Source organism: Elaeis guineensis, chromosome 8 (assembly GCF_000442705.2).
Source record: "Elaeis guineensis isolate ETL-2024a chromosome 8, EG11, whole genome shotgun sequence".
Classification (NCBI taxonomy): domain Eukaryota; kingdom Viridiplantae; phylum Streptophyta; class Magnoliopsida; order Arecales; family Arecaceae; genus Elaeis; species Elaeis guineensis.
Genome location: NC_026000.2, coordinates 13,113,244 through 13,120,915, shown reverse-complemented (window position 1 = coordinate 13,120,915; position 7,672 = coordinate 13,113,244). Strand labels below are relative to the sequence as shown.

Here is a 7,672-nt window from a genome sequence, read left to right as displayed (position 1 = left end):
CTATAGCCATAGACTTAAAGACTCAGCCTCTTAAATTCCATAGGACTACTCCTTTCTACTAAGATCGATAGATCCCATCTTGATGCACACCCCACTCCTACAGTAGACCAACTGTCGCCAACATCCACTACAAGAACTCTTTGAGATCCATGTTGATGTGTCAGTTAAACTCCAGCAGCCTCACTGCGAGCAGTAGTGTCATCTCAGATCAAAGGACCAATCATACAACTACAGTATCGAAAAAATCACTAACAAGTGAGCAGACATCCATGTGACTTCTCGTGTTAGTCACGCTCAGTGCTAGTTGTTCTCTAACAATCATCTGCACTCTCGCTCCAGTGTCTCTACACTGCAGACTCGAGATCCATCTATCCGAAGAAAGCAATCCGTGCACTGATCTATCCAAATCAATCACCATCCCCATGATGATCCTATGACCAAGAGCAATTTAGAAATTAACCATCAATGACATATGCCTCAAATTCTCAACTCTTTGAGAATATGTGTCATCATCTTGTTAATCCCTTGAATAATTCATGGACATATAAACATGAATGATAATATAACTGCCCAATAAATACAAAATCATGTTTTAGAAATATAAAATGTGTCAGTCAGGATTGGCTTCTAGGGTATACATCCAACACCCATGACCGTTAGTATTGAAAAGGGTAAAACGAAGACGCTGCCTGGATGACCGTCACGGATCGACGTAAGTTAATCATTACTTCAGATCGGCACATGCTAGCTGTTGTCTTGGATTAGTGTATACTAGTGGTTGCCTCTGATCAACAAATGAGAGCAATCGTCTCTGGTCAGCCATAGCTCGAACTCGCTGTTGAAGTCCCTATGTTCGAAACATTCCTACTTCCTACGATCGGAACTTAATTCACTATAAAACTTGGTGTCCTAAGTCAGCTCGTGTACTGCATAATAGTGCACAATCACAAGTAAAAAGCAGGAAGTAAGAAGAAGAGCGAATTTTGTTCATTCATCCTCTGCAAAATATTTACAATGAGAGTTTTTACAACGACCTCGAAGGTCCAAGTATGGAAAGAAGAAAAAAAACAAAGTCTAAGAGACAGCATCCAGAGTTGAGGCACCTGTCGCAAGTTCGTCGGCTGCAGTAGGGTCCCAAACTTCATCTAAAAGGTACAAATTTAGTTTCAGATATTTAGCGGCAACCCTATTCCGGACCGACTGCCTCCCAAGATCATAAGCGTCAGTAGCAAATTCAACCTTCTCGTCTTGATACTCCGCTAATGCTCGAAAGTTTGCAACGATCTTAGAGGCGGCTTCTGCTACCTTCTTTTCAACTGCCCCCCAGCTGAGCTTCAAGCTCCTTTATTAGTCCTCGCAGTCGAGAGTTCTCTTCGACTGCGGTTGCACTCCTCTCAAGCTGAGTCTTAAGCCCCTTTATTCTCTCTAACAACCGGGAGTTCTCCTCGATGGCCCCCCTCAACGTCGCCTCAGCATCTCCGGCTTCTCTCTCGACGGCGTCGGCTCTCAGAAAGGCCTCTTTAGCCTCCCTTACCGCCTTGTCCTTGGCATCCTTGAGCATCTTAGCCTCGAGCTGGTATCTTTTCGCCTCAGTCAAGAGGTCACGGTAGCTCTCAATTATCCATTTAAATAATGAAAAAGCTGGTAAGAGATAGTTCTTATCAGTAAGTGCCATAAGCGTGTATGCAAAATGAATAAAATTGTCAGAGCCCCCTCAGGATGACTAGCCGTGTCCTCCGCCTGTGCCACCATAGTTGGAACTTCTGCGGGGCTACTAGTCCTCCGGCGAAAAGGTAACCAAATGAAAATAATTGTAATTGTGGAAATTTGTACCAAATGAAAGAAAATGATGCAAAATGATAAGCAAGTTTTTGGTTTACCATGATAGAATCAAGGCCACAACCAATCTTATCTTCCAATTGTGGTTGATATGCAACAAAATTTTCAACCACTGCCTTTTCATCGTCCGCACTTAAATGTTCCCATCACTATATCTGTTCAAAAGTTATGTAAATGGCAGGAAAAGTTTCAAATTGAATCATATATTCTTGCTATAACTCTGAAATAGATAAGTGAAAATTATGTGGATTACCAAATAAGAAAGTGATCACGTGCTATTCTTGCTTGTTAGGAAATGACACTTATACTGATCAGATATTGCCAGGCAGTGGCCAAATTTTTATCACACCCATTATTTTACATGTCAACTGAAAGAACTGATGTTCTAATAAGAAAACGGCATTTTCAGGTGCCAGACAACACATAGTATTGCAAATAACAAAACAATTTTGCCAATGAATCCGTTAAAATTATAGATTTTCCTTTTTCAGGGATCCAGATTCCATTCCATGAGGGAAGATTTCATAGTAAAACATGCCTGCGTTGCATTATCCAAATATTTACTCAAACAAAATTTACAAGGACTAGATGGCCGTCTTAAAAAGAGGTAACATACCAAGCATCGGGTCCATCAAAGCAAAATGTGCCCCAACTTGTTATATAAATGGCAAAATCATGGACAGTGATATTGCTATTTAATAATGTTGTGGTCCTGTGGATTCTTCCAATGTCCAGTTCCTACTATTTTCCGTTACACAAACAGCATGGACTGAATCATAGACGCTGGAGCTTCAAGGCATAGAATTGTTGTTCAACTTTGAGATTGGGAGGCAGATCAAGAACTCTTGAAAAGGCCAAGATTAAATTATGTGTCATAAAAAAAAAGGACTGAGATTTTACTTCAATATGATTTGTCATTTTCCAAAAGCAAAGTTTTATGGATAACCAAATGAAAGTTTTATCCAATTGTTACAGATGTTGGTGTATAACATTGTCTCCTTATATTAATGTTATTACAATGTTTGTACATTTGTTATATCTGTATGCCACTCAAGTAGATCGCGGTCATTGTAATTGTAAATATGGAGCTATTGGCCCCATTAGCAGATATCATGGTACTATTGCAATCCTTTCAATCTTACTTCTCATGTTCCATCGTATCAAAACCTAGACATTTGGTTTCAATACTACCAAGAAAAGTTTGAAGTTCTATTGCACAAAGTGGCTCATCTTTGGTAAATCTTGACCATTGTTATGACCATCAGAACAAGAGTTACACAAGGGACTTACCACCGATAACAAGGTAGCCAGATAGATGTCAGAACTTGGCTGCCAATTGTCAGCTTGCAGCCCATCTACCACATCTATCTACAATGAAGAGGCTGGGGCTAAAAAAATGAATAAAAACAAAAAGAAATGAGGAATAGAAAAGTAGTGGATTTCCCAAATGATACCACGGTTCCAAGGAAACCTATACTTCCGAGGGACAAATCACTTTAAAACACAATTATTAGAACTTAATGGCTTGTGAAAATCAGCCTCCAACTAAACCAAGACATTTTAAACTTATTTTGGTCAAAACAGCACTATCACTTAGTTTAAATCATACTTATCCAAAAACAGTTCTTGAATATAAACTGATGATCACCATTTCAACTTGCTCGCTAATTTCAATTTTACCCTTTTATATTATTGCAAACATTCTAAAAGTTGTAAAATTATTTTAGCTTAGATCTATGGATTTCCTGACAATTGACATTAAAAACTTGTCAAGTTATAAATGCTTTGTCTGAAAACTAACTCCTTAACCAACATAGCCTAGATGTAAGCATTTGAAACTTTAACATGCAACCATTCAAGCAGAACTTGTTGGATGACAAATTCAGCCTCTTGGCTAAACCAATTTCTCATAAAATTCATCTTCTAAATACAAGGCATGAAAAGAACTTGCATGGCAAGTTCAAACCCTTAGTTCCAAAATGGTTCTTCATCATATTGTCTGTTCGGTCACCTTAACAGTCTTTGTAATCTCGGAAATATTGATGACAAATTATGTCAAAGACAAGAAATAAATGAGTCCCAGATTCACGATATCTTGGGTGTGCAAGCGATTATATGGAGTGAGGAGAGAAAACACATCAAGGGATAAAGCCCAAGGCTGAAAAGATTATTATTACTGTCAGTCAACTGACTCTTTGTACAGAGAGGAAGGTTCTTAATCCACCAATTCAAAAAATTCATAAATAGGGAATGAAAACAGCCCAAGTTTTCTAGTGTTGTATACCTCAAGAATTAATGTTTGTGGGCCCACATATTTAAGAGAAACACCATAAAAGTTGTGAATCTATTTTCCCCTCCAACCAGTGAAATGTTTCCCATGAGGGGCCTCCCAACCTAAATACATGCTCAGCCTAATATTCATGTGCATACGGAGCATTTGTCAGCTATTGTCAAGAAGTTACATATCCTGGCCCTATAACCTATTTGAAACCACCAATCCTTTACATGTATTCATGAACATCACCAAAAAGCGCCGGGAAGCCTTTGGAGTATCCTTATCATATTCAACTGCCCATACCCACTCCAACCACAGCATTCCAACATTTGTTCTATTAAGAGTAGATGCATATCTTGAAGTGGAAAAAAAGAAAACAGGACCTACAAGATATCATGCATCCATATAACATTCTATAGGGCAGCGTCATTCCTCATCTAAAAATCTCAACATTTCTTATTCACCAGATTATAAGAAATCTAGTGAAAGCATTCTCTTGAACTATCATTTTTTTCATCTCTCCCTTACTCTTCCCTCTTCCTTTTTACACTCTCTATTTAATGTCAAGCCTCAATATGCTCCTGTCATATGGCAGTGCTCTGCCACAACCCATTATCACTGCATCCATTGCCATCTTGCTACATCACCACGCTCTCACCAGAGGACTAGATAACCCTAATAAGCCATTAATACCACATCAACACTCAAACCTTGTACGGTGCTATTAATGTTATTTCTTCTTAAGCGAAGTCATTATCTCATCATCTTCTACCTCTAAGCCCATCTTCAAAACCTTTTCCCGCAACCCAGAAGCCAAAGTAGTTAAAGATATAGTAAGAAGAGTTCTAAGATACTGACTTTTTCATTCACCATCATAGCCTCATAATTTTCAGCCAAGAGATGTATTTCTTCAGCTCATACTAATGACATGATCTCTGTTAAACCCGAGCCATCTACAACTTGATACTCTGAACACATTACAGCCACATAAGATAACCAATATTTAGGCACATCACCTCACTTGTTGTTGCATTATACCATAATCCTCGTACTGCTTTATTCACCAACATATCAGAGTATCATCCATATTAGATCATGCTACATCGTGTTGCCATTTATTTGTTATGCCATTCCTATTGCATCTTAGAAATGCATAGTTAGGCTATAGCATATCATCCTCCTATCATGGTGCTGAATTTTGTAACAACAGCGTAGATCCCCTCAGTGTCATTCCCTTTACTTATCACTTCTATCTCTGCACCTTAATATACCTGATGCAAAATTTTGGATGCTCAGGTTTTGACAATTTTCTCTTGTTACTTAATATCTTTTTCTTTTCCTTGTCAAATCATCTTATTCCTACCAGCTTCTATATGCTTATCTTATGTATCCTTCCTATACGCATGTACAACTCTCTATGCTCTTCCCTCTTCTAATCTTTTCATTATCTTTTATATACTGTTTTCTCCTTTGTCAGTCAGCTGTTGTCCATAGCATAAAATGGATGGAGGACCTATTCGCCTGGACAATTGTGTGTGAGTAAGCGATCAATGGAGCTTGTTATGCTCTTATTACTTTTTTAGCACTTTAAACAAGGCCTCTTAACCAAGATTATTTGATATTAAAGGAAATAAACAACATATTTTTAAATATGCAAGAAGGCAATAACTCTGATGAAAATGCCCTCTCTCGTACTGTGGATATGACAAGATACATATATGGACATCAATGCATGCATGTGTGCATGCATGTATGTGTGTAAGAAAATCGATTACAATTAATACATTATATCCCTTTAAGATGTTTTAACCATATCGGGGGTAGATTTAGGATGCCACAGGATCTTTCTTTAGGATCAATACTTTGACTTCATATTGCATTGATATTTACTCCAAAATCTATTGCTTCATACTACTAGAATGTTGGAACTTTGGATGATCAAACCCCTTGCCCATAGATCAGTTGGACCTCAACCTTAATGAATGGACTGTAAAACTAGTCTGCTGAATGCTGACTTAGACCTGTTGCCATATAATGAGTTCTTTTTAGTGGCTAATTCCACTACTGTCAAGTTTTTTCACGAATCTACGATAGATCTTGGAAGAATAGCATTATGATGAAAGCTTTTGGAATGTTGGAAGAAATCCCTAGGATTGCAACTTCTCGCCTTGAGGCTAGTTAGCTAACTATCCCTTGTTTTTGTTACATATAAAAACTTTGGTAAATGCTTTGTAAGTCTTGGTAGTAAAATTTACTTTGGTAAATGCTTTGTAAGTCTTGGTAGTAAAATTTGATGCACCCATGCAACCTCTATTACTAGGCTGACCAGACCCCTAACCCTAAGTCAATAAAACTCCTAGCCTCACCCTCGCTCTAATTGAGGTTCTGTGCGAAGGGGGTGAATCATAGCAGGTCCAGTTGCCCATCACAATCAAAAGCGGACAATACAAGACCTCTTCCATGCACCACTATTTAATTCTGGCAGATTTCACGCTCCTTCCAGACGGCATTTCTTCAAACAAGATCCCCTTTGCACCTCGGGCTGCTACTTTAAGATCATGCATATGACTACACTACAAAATCTCAAAACGGTTCAAAGATGAGGAAGTATTCTTGCGGAAATTCTTTCAAATGTAGTTCTTGGTCATGCTCTAATAGATCCATCGTAGGAAAACACGCAGGAACAGCGACTTGGGACCTTTATCAGTGACAATTATCTAGCAATTTCATGAAAATTCACAAAACGGCATTAATTTATGATTCCTACTCAGATTATTCACAGAATAAACTAACAAAGAAAATCCCGTGTGGTTCATTGATTTCGATACCCTTTTGTCAACTGAAAAACCAGTGTGACGCGTAAATTCCTTCAATGGTTTTTATCTTCCCTACTATTTTGGTTAGAGATGGATGATATTGAGCTAAAAGTACCTGCTGGAGTGAAGAATCTCTTCGTGAGGACAGTGATGCGCTCGATGTGTTGAAGGATCTCCTCTTCTCTATCCTTCCACCTCCTGCACTCGGGCTGGTAGGCCCATTGCTTGAACTATGGCGGCAGCGGAGACGGCCCTCTGGCGGTTACGGGAGCGCTCTCGCTCGACGACCTGGTGGTCTCAGGTGACTGCGGCTCGTCGGCGGCGGAGAGGCCGGAAGCGAAGAAACTCCGTGAGAGGGCCGCGGAGGAGCCACGTGAGTAAGAAAGAGAGAGAACCAGATCACAGGAAAAATGGGAAAAGGCCCCCGTTGAGGAAAAGGAAACTTCTTTGTGCGCCGCGGCGTGGAAAATGGCGTGGAGCGCAGTGATTCACCTGATCATCATTTTTCAATATATATTTAATATATATAATTTTATTTTTTATTTAAAATATAAAATAATAAAAATATTTTTATTTTTAAAAAAATAATATTTTTTATTTATATTATAATATTATATATGTAGAAAATTATAATTTAATATAAAATATTATAATTTTTTTAAAAAATAAAAATATTTTCATCATTCAAAATTTTCAAATGAAAAAATAAAATTGTAGATATTAAATATACATTGAAAAATGA

The 7,672-nt window shown here is 38.2% G+C and overlaps 1 long non-coding RNA gene across 1 annotated transcript; it reads right to left on the bottom strand.

Moving 5' to 3' along the window:
- Nucleotides 1-965: 965 nt before the first annotated feature.
- LOC140850797 (uncharacterized) lies at nt 966-7,397 on the bottom strand. The gene is made up of 3 exons (XR_832974.4): nt 7,046-7,397; nt 1,881-1,994; nt 966-1,641 (listed from the first exon to the last, which is right to left on the bottom strand). It is a non-coding gene; the product is annotated as an uncharacterized lncRNA (long non-coding RNA).
- Nucleotides 7,398-7,672: the final 275 nt, after the last annotated feature.